The following is a 7,257-nucleotide window of genomic DNA, read 5'->3' on the forward strand; positions in this document are numbered from 1 at the left end:
CCTGTAAATACAAAATTTCAGTCCCAACTCCACACTGGCATTTAGAAAGCATCAGAAAGGTAAACTGGTTGGAGTTATACCTCCCTCCCCACGCCGGCCCCATCCACTTCCTCAAGTATGCATACAATGATACCAGAACAGGTTACTGACACGCTTAGCAACATTTTCGGCTATGAAAACACGAGGTTTTGTTATCTGGCTAACATGCCTCTAACAAAGCAATTTTAACTTTTCTGTGAGGGTAGGCTGGGAAGGCAGAAGCAGCAGGGAACTCTCACTGAAGATGTAAAAGTTATAGTATTATTTTATTCTTACCTTCACCGTGATCTACTACCTCCACAGAGTTAAATTTTTCCTGAGGTATTATGACAACAAATTTCCACCAGCAGGTGGCACAGTTTTAGAAAATAAATGTATCAGGAGCAAATAGCTTACTAACTCTAGCAAAAGGAACAAGCATTCTAAAAATGCAGTTCAACAGATTTATACTCACAGAGGGAAACTCTATTTTAATGTCACTTAGCTTATCTTTATTTTTAAAATTTGAAAGACAGAAACACATATAAAGAGATCTTCCATCCACTGGTTCACTTCCCAAATGCCCCAAATGTCCTCAAACAGGAAGGGTTGGGCCAGGCTGGTCAGGAGCCTAGAACTCCATCTTTATCTCTGTGGGACAAAGGAATCCAACTACTACACCATCACCTTTCACCTCCCAGGGTGCACGCAGCAGGAAGCAGGAATGGAGAGCAGAGGGCAGACTGGAATCCAGACACTCTGCTCCTAAGGGACGCAGGCATCTCAAGCAGGGCATCAACCACTATGACAAACATCTACTCTGCAAACACTTTTTTTTAAGTCTTCATTTCAGGAAGCCTTAGTATTACTTAAATTAGTATTTTCCAAATATTTCAAACTACAAGCCATACTGCAGCTGAGGTGGCAGACAAGCAGGGGACTGCATACCCTATCCACTTATCACAGTGGTAAACTGACCAAATGTAAACAAGCTGTTAAGTGACTTGCACTCCCAGAACAGAGGCTGTTATGCCACATTGCTACCCAGGGCAACTATGGAGCTACCTGGGAAAAGGGGCTTAATTACTCTAACTTCGTCTGAATAGCTTCTCAAGGAATGGGCCCAACTAGCTTTCTCTAAAAACATTTACAATACTTACTACACGATGAGTACTCTACCAAATCACGTAAATTCCAGAGAAAATATTAGTCCACACATCTCAAAGAATGAAAGGCTGAGGGGAATTTCTTATAAATGCACATAGTGAGTATCCAATAATGCTTGCTGAATGTTGAATTTATAATTAGAGACAGAATTAGTCAACACCAGCACAGGAAAAAAGGGAGGGAAGGCAGCTCATTTTAAATCAACTAAGTAAAAGCCTGCCTGTACAGCAAAGGAGATACAAAGGATATCATTTAGGTTTAAGATGTTGGTCTCAAGAAGGTGAGGAGACCACCAGTCAAAGCAGAAGACTCATTTTAGGAGATCAGCACAGCAGAGTCTGAGGTAGCACTTCAGGCCTCCTGGGCAGCAGGCAAGGCCCTCCTTTTCAGCTACCTCCTGGGCAGGGGTGCCAGTTTGGTAACTACTGATCTCCATTAGGGGAAACTGTATGTGCAGCTGCTCAGCGACACTGTATTCCTCTGGCAGTCCGGAATGTCCCAGGTGGGAAGCCTGTGAAGGCTGCCGCTGGTGGGACAGTAAAAATTCCACCAGGTTTACTGTTAACTATTTACACCCAACTGGCCTAACAGATCCTGACAAATCCAGCATCTTAATACATACATATAAACAGAGAGAAAACTTTTGCTTTTATGTAGAAAGGTTCTTGGGGGAGGGGAAAACAGGAAATGGAGACAAGGGCAGTGTGAGAGGGGGCGTGGTTAAAGGAAAGTTCCTCTGTGTCCCAGAACTGGAACTAAGTACTTCAGTGGATGATACTGGACATCCCTCAGCAGGAAAATGTCAACCCGGGTTTGAGTGAGGTTTTGGATTAAGTGAACAAGTCGATTTAGCAACCAGAGGCATGGTCCTAGAGATAAAAGAAAAACTGTTATGAGAAGCAATAAAGGGCACAGGCCAAGGTAGCCAGGATTTTTTAAACTAGCCGCTCCAAGGGTCAGACACCTGCTACCAAATTCTGGATGCCCCATCCACCAGCTTGAACAGAGTCACTAATGAGACTAGACTGGATGACACATAAACAACACTCTTCCTTTAGAAATAAACAGGAACCCACCTTTCTCCACTGTTAACAGGTACAAGCCCCACTTGACTGCTGCCAAGGAGTGCACTTAGTCTTAAACCCTAAAAAGGTTCGGCGATATTTCATCTCAACTTTCTTATTTATCTTGGTAATAGGAAATGAGTGTAGCAAACACACCTACGCCAGTGCCCACTCTGGCAGCAATTCCTAGGCTGATCAAAAGCGGTATTAAGAGGACAGCTCCTTCATAGTAAATACTTGCGGTTAGAGGAACAAGCAGAGATCTGTTATTGAGGAACACTAACACTGGGGGACAGGAAAACAAGAGAGCAAGTTCCAGTCCAGTTGTTGGAGAGGCAGAGATAAGTGTTGGTCCCACAAAGGAAAAAGATCCCCTGTTCATGTCAGCAAGTTGTCACATGGATGGAAAACATGTTTAAATGCTTAAGTGCCTGATTTGTTCCTGGTTCATTTTCCCAGGCATTGAGAGTACTTGCCAATGTGGCACTTGAGTGGTTGTTGAGGGGGGAGGGGTTGTTAGCGTAACCTGGGTAACACCTAACAATTTACGTTCATAAAAAAATAAGATGTTGGTGGATAGAAGCTCGCTCTCTCTCCCTCTCTCTCTCTGCCTTTCCTTCTCTCTATAATTTTCAAATAAATAAATAAATCTTAAAAAAAAATAAGATGTTTGTGGATATCTATGAAGAACCAATCAGTAGAATTTTTATGAATATTTGGAAGAAGGCAGATCATCTATATAGTGGAGAGGGTGCTGGGGTATAAAGACAGTAAGACCCCCATAACAAAAACGAAGGGACTAAAGACTCTGCATGTGCTTCCAAGACTGAGTAAGCTGCTCCTGTATCCAAGAATCAAGAGATCAGCTTAGCTGCTACCTTGACACAAACCTAGGGACATTCGTGATGGTGATCGTGATGGTGATGCTGATGGTGAAGGTGAAGGTGGGGGCCTTCCAACCTGGGCCTTCTCAGTCCTCCGTGGCTAGTCAAAGGAGGTCAGAAAGGAGTAATCCTAGGCTCAGGTTGGAGGTTGGAAGGAGTGACCCAGCTTCCAGAATCCCCTGATCCCACACACCAGGCATGACTTTGGGAGCTCAGAGATTGGGGCAGTTTCACCCAAAGTCCTTCCTTGCCACATCTGAAGCAAAGACTGGGAGGTCGTGAAGGGTTTCAGCCAGGGGTTCTTTTTTGGCCCCCGTGAAGTGCAGAGGCAAGCAGGTGATATTGAGCCTGATCTTGTTTTAGTTTCTGAGCTCCTATTATTAAAGACCCTGAAGGCAGTTTTTACGAGCTTCTTTTCAGGTACCTGGGGCCATCTTTCAATTTTTGGAGCTTTTTTCGGATACCTGTGGATGCCTATGAAATAAAATGACTGCAGTTAGAGTCCTCCTGCCTCTGTCTCTGGATTGAAGTTGGTGTATTTGACGAGGTTTTCTGAGTTAGCTCATAAAAACTCCAAGACTTTCATCAGTTTTTTGGCTCACTTCTTGAATTTCATCATAATTTACAGCCTTAAGGCTAGCATTTTCATTCTCAGCTTAAGAAATGAGCCACATGTTCTAAATAGAATCAGACTGTTAATTCCATCTGGGGTCATGGGAAGAAAAGCATCTGTTCATGCAGGGTATCACTGTATGTGTAAGGAGTTGACAAAGGTTGTGGTAGCAACCCAGATACACGTCTTTTCTTCAGATTTCGTGGAAAACGAAATAATGACATAAACATCTTGGTAGCTGAGGTCTTAAGTGGGTAAGCTATAGGAATTCCTTGGTGTATTTGAGTGGGATCCATGGTACAGCAACTCAGATGGTTTTCTTCTTTCTTTCTTTCTTTCTTTTTTTTTTTTTTTTTTGACAGGCAGAGTGGACGGTGAGAGAGAGACAGACACAAAGGTCTTCCTTTGCCGTTGGTTCACCCTCCAATGGCCGCCGTGGCCGGAGCGCTGCAACCGGCGCACCGCGCCGATCCGATGGCAGGAGCCAGGTGCTTTTCCTGGTCTCCCATGGGGTGCAGGGCCCAAGCACTTGGGCCATCCTCCACTGCACTCCCGGGCCACAGCAGAGAGCTGGCCTGGAAGAGGGGCAACCGGGACAGAATCCAGCGCCCCAACCGGGACTAGAACCCAGTGTGCTGACACCGCAAGGCGGAGGATTAGCCTAGTGAGCTGCGGCGCCGGCTATTTATTTATTTTTTGACAGGCAGAGTGGACGGTGAGAGAGAGAGACAGACACAAAGGTCTTCCTTTGCCGTTGGTTCACCCTCCAATGGCCGCCGTGGCCGGCGCACTGTGGCCAGCACACCGCGCTGATCCGATGGCAGGAACCAGGTACTTATCCTGGTCTCCCATGGGGTGCAGGGCCCAAGGACTTGGGCCATCCTCCACTGCACTCCCTGGCCACAGCAGAGAGCTGGCCTGGAAGAGGGGCAACCGGGACAGAATCCGGCGCCCCGACCGGGACTAGAACCCTGTGTGCCGGCGCCGCAAGGCGGAGGATTAGCCTAGATGGTTTTCAATTTCGGCCAGATTAGAAAGAAAGGAACATGGACATGAACAATACCTTGAGCACCAGCCAGCCCTTGGAGGGACAGGATGGGAATGGGTAGTGGGGTATGAGCAGCTTGGGGCAGCTGTTGGGAGTACGAACAGATAGTAAAAGAAGAGAAGGTAGCTGGGGGAAAGTAAGGTTCCTCAGAGGGTACTGAGGGATTCTTTTTTTTTTTTTTTTTTTTTTTTTTTTGCACAGGCAGAGTTAGACAGTGAGAGAGAGGGACAGAGAGAAAGATCTTCCCTCCATTGGTTGCCACGGCTGGCGTTCTGTGCTGATCCGAAGCCAGGAGCCAGGTGCTTCCTCCTGGTCTCCCATGCGGGTGCAGGGGCCCAAGCACTTGGGCCATCCTCCACTGCCTTCCCGGGCCACAGCAGAGAGCTGGACTGGAAGAGGAGCAACCAGGACAGAATCCAGCACCTCAACCGGGACTAGAACCTGGGATGCTGGTGCTGCAGGTGGAGATTAGCCTAGAGAGCCGCAGCGTGGCCAGGTACTGAGGGTATTAAGGAGGAGATGGAGGGCAAAAGGGTATTAAGGAGGAGGTGGCAAGGTCAAAGTCAGGCTCAGATTTCAGAAACTCAGAGATTAGGTCTGATTTTTTTCCATAAGGAGAATCTGATAGGAAACCCAAGACTAAGAGAGAAGATGTCCAACTGTAGGGAATCTCAAACCACACCCATTACAATTGATGACTTTCAAGTCACAGTGAATATTGGGTCGAAGGACCCATTTTTGGACCACTGACTATCATTATCTAATCTATATTGTAGCTAAACTGAATTGCAGTGAAAGGTCAGTCTCTGGCTTAATTTCTTTCCCTGCATATAGGGTCTTAAGGTTATGGAGAAGCCACCTAAGCAGTGAACCCTCAGGGGTCTCCAGGGTGTGTTCCCCATATGGAAACGGAGTGGAGGCAATTCCAGAGAGCAGAAAACGGGTGACAGGCAAGTGTCCCTGGATCCCTCACTCCACCCTGAAACAATGAGACCATCTCTTTAACTCCAGGGGCGTCAGAGAGGGCTGGCCAGAGAGGAATTGTACCCAAGGCTAGAGGAAGGACCCTAACCTACTGCTGGGATTTCTGAGGCAGGATGAGGGTAATACAAGGTCCTTCAGAGAAGACTCAAGAGCACTCACCTAATGTCCCAGAAATGACGTCAAACGGGCAATGGAGAGGTGATTTCCCATCAATCACCTCTAAATCACCTTTCTGGGTTTTGGCACTAAAAGGTTAGGTTTAAGATGTTGGTCGGAACTTCTTCCGACCGAAGGCACAGAGACAACTGGTCAAGGAAGAAAAGCCTTTGATTTTAGGAGGCCAGCATAGCAGGGTCTCAAATAAGACTGCATCCCGCCAGAGCGGCCCTTTCAAGCTATTGGCAGGAGAGGGGTTGTTTGCAGCCACAGAAAGGAAGTTCGAAAGCCCCATGTGGCGACTGCCGACCCATCGGCTCACTTAGAAGATCTGTTCTGGAGGTTTGGAATGTCCCAGGTGGGGAGCTGGAAAAGGAGACTGCTGGGGCAGCATGAATTCCACCAGATTTGGGGTCAGCAATTTATGTCCAACGGCCTAACAGATCCTGACGATCACAACGAAATTCCTTTACCAACCCAAATTCCCATGCGTGTAGCTTAAATGAAGGTTTCCGAAATTTGGATGTACTTGGACTACCAAATAAATAAATAAATAAAAAACCTCCTTGAGGTAAAAATACAAGAACGAACATCTTTAGACTCAATATTAAAAAAAAAAAATCTAAATCTCTACATCCTTCGCAAAGCGTACGAACGGGAACGCACAACACAAGTGAATGAAAACCCGCCGGTGGCGGAGATGCGCTCCAACAGGGCCCCTCCGTCCTACGCGCTAAGTCCCAGGAAATCGGCGTGACCTACAGCGAGCGCGCTCGCCATGCCCACACTGGTCCGGGCTTCACTTCTCCGTCGCAACCGCGAGGAAGCCAAAGCCCAGGCGAGGCAGAGCCCGCCCCCGGGCACAGGCAGCGCGGGACGCCCGGAGCCCGCTGCCGGTCAATTGCTTGGCCCCACCGAGAGGCCTCAGGACACACCCCAGCCCCCCCAGCCGCCCCCCAGTCCTGCCCAGCGCGCCGGCTCGGCTGCTGGGGCCAGCAGCAGTCCTGTCAGGACATGGCGCCGCGGACAAGTGCAGCAGGGGGACGAGGGTGCCCCGCGGCCTGCGGGGAGCCCAGGAAGACTCAGCTCCCCAGAACGCCCCGGACCCCTGAGACTCACCCGACTCGCGGCCGCACCCGCAGAGCTGAAACGGGAGTCACGGACGAAAACCCCGACCCAAAGGCTGACCGGCCGGGAGCCCAAAGCGCGCAGGCTCCCGGAGACAACTGTGGCTCCGGAGCCCTCCACAGCCGACCGCCCTCACGCCGCCCCGCCCGCCGCCCCTGGGGCGCATGCGCCGCCCCGCCCAGACCAGCCCACTTT

General features: G+C 48.8%; 2 protein-coding genes across 5 annotated transcripts in view; both read right to left on the reverse strand.

The window, feature by feature from the left end:
• Positions 1-7,189, reverse strand: part of CDYL2 (chromodomain Y like 2) — a 426,814-nt gene extending 419,625 nt beyond the window's left edge. Inside the window, exon 1 of the mRNA XM_089318824.1 lies at positions 7,054-7,189. The gene's annotated coding sequence lies outside the window, so the exon portion shown is untranslated. The remainder of the gene's footprint in view (positions 1-7,053) is intronic.
• CMC2 (C-X9-C motif containing 2) overlaps positions 1-7,206 on the reverse strand; it is a 40,942-nt gene extending 33,736 nt beyond the window's left edge. For 2 of the 4 annotated variants that reach the window (XM_089318822.1, XM_017342383.4), the window contains exon 1: positions 7,054-7,194. The gene's annotated coding sequence lies outside the window, so the exon portion shown is untranslated. Of the gene's footprint in view, positions 1-7,053 lie in introns of all 4 variants that reach the window. The other 2 variants (XM_008257651.5, XM_070062789.2) reach the window with 2 other exon arrangements.
• Positions 7,207-7,257: the final 51 nt, after the last annotated feature.

Source organism: Oryctolagus cuniculus, chromosome 18, assembly GCF_051225735.1.
Source record: "Oryctolagus cuniculus isolate XC-2025 breed Fujian yellow rabbit chromosome 18, ASM5122573v1, whole genome shotgun sequence".
NCBI classification, from domain to species: Eukaryota; Metazoa; Chordata; class Mammalia; order Lagomorpha; family Leporidae; genus Oryctolagus; species Oryctolagus cuniculus.